Here is a 1,815-nt window from a genome sequence, read left to right on the forward strand (position 1 = left end):
TTTTATATGCATGCATTTGATACAGTAAGTTATTATTTTTAGAGTTTGTAATTAAGTTTTGCTAGAAACTTGTTTTAGTTTTGCAATATTCTCTATAAAGGAAGTTTCTATAGAAGAAGAAATGACTGGAATTTTATCAAAAAACATATTTTTCATTCTGATATATTTGAGGAGTCTTCAATATATTTGCAATTTCTAATGAGCAATTTATTTGAAACTCATGTGTTGTAGTTCCCTGTTAGTCTTCCTTTTTGTAATACAAGCTTTCTTCCATGCCTGAGAATGTTGGTTTCTAAGATTCGATTTCATTAATGCTCCTTTCTTGTATTATCATCCATTAGTATTTATTATTTCAGTAAGTTATAAACTATGTCTCACTTCACTTTTCTTCTTCCAATTTCTCAAATAGTCAAAGGATTTGTTGTTATCGTGTTTTTTATAGCTTGCTCATTAGATTTGTAACCTCACTTGTTTAGAACTGGAATCCATGCCCAATGGTATGTTTTGTAAACTAGCCAACCAATTTCATCCTATGATCTAAATCTGGCCACCAAACTCAATTGTGAAACCTTCTACTATAGTGACCTTAGAGTACTTGAGTTTTACGGAGAGATCCCTCTCCAGGTTGAAGTGCCAACTCTCAACCTAAAAGAGGTTCTGAGGTTACCTTAGGGTTTTTTCCACAGCCAGGGTTTTCCCTAAGTGATAACAGATCGAAATATAAACATGAGTAAACTTAAGAACTGAAGAGTAGGTACATCCATCAAGAAATTAACGGTGATCAAAGGAAATGAATGTGGCAGTAAAACATGCATTCAGTTCCAAGTTTGCATATTCAGAAAGATTTGAGTTCAAAAATAATTTGGAAAATAATAGCCTTTCACTTCATCAACATGAGGACCCTTACTCCCATGTAAGTGGTCATATAAATACTAATGAATAGAAGGAAAGTTTGTTCATTTGTCTAGAATGATGAAATTTGTAAGGTTTCTCTACATAAAGCACAATTTGTGCTCCAAAATTTTAATTCTTCCTGAAAGGATTTTGTGCAAAGAAATCTCATAGGTCATTTAGCCTTCCTCCTCTTCATTGGATTGTTCTTTTTCGATGCTGAGAAAATGTGGTGCATTTTCCTTCATGTACTTAGCACAATCTGAGTACAATTGAGAAGTGGATAGGATGAAAATGAGTGATAACTTCACACATAGATATGAAATATTGTACAACCCTTTTTTTCTTATATTTGATTCTAAATTTAGAAATCAGTTTGTTTTGCTCAAAGGGAAATTGCATAAATCTCTTAATTTTTTCTTGATTCTAGGTTTTAAGGTTGTCTACGAATTTTTGGTCGTCTGTGGTGTTGTATTTCAGTTGACGATTCATTGACCCAAGTTTTTCATCTTTTAATGGTTTAGATCCTAATAAATCGAATTCCTCTATAAAAGTTGTTCCCACCTCCCATACTAACAAACAATGTTCAGTGGCCCTTTTGATGCATTCTTTGATTTCTTTGGCCTCGAACTCTCATTGACTCAACAAAGAAAACATTAGTATTTTATCCATTTTAGACACTTTCAAAAAAAATTTAGGATGGAGATATGTTTCCCATTCAAGAATTGATGTGAATTTTTCTTTGATGTACTTGTCTTCTTTGACCAAAGTTTCTATTCTCTTCAACATCCAAATTTTGTTGATAAAATATGCAAATTTTAACGATTCATTTGTAAAACTTAGCATTCTCTTTCCTCAATATTTGGCTGGCTTGTATTGCTTACACCTCATAAATCTTCAGACTATTTTTCACTTCATGAATTT

The sequence above is a fragment of the Pinus tabuliformis genome, chromosome X, assembly GCF_031772625.1.
Source record: "Pinus tabuliformis cultivar Carrire ecotype Pingquan chromosome X, CPIR1, whole genome shotgun sequence".
NCBI classification, from domain to species: Eukaryota; Viridiplantae; Streptophyta; class Pinopsida; order Pinales; family Pinaceae; genus Pinus; species Pinus tabuliformis.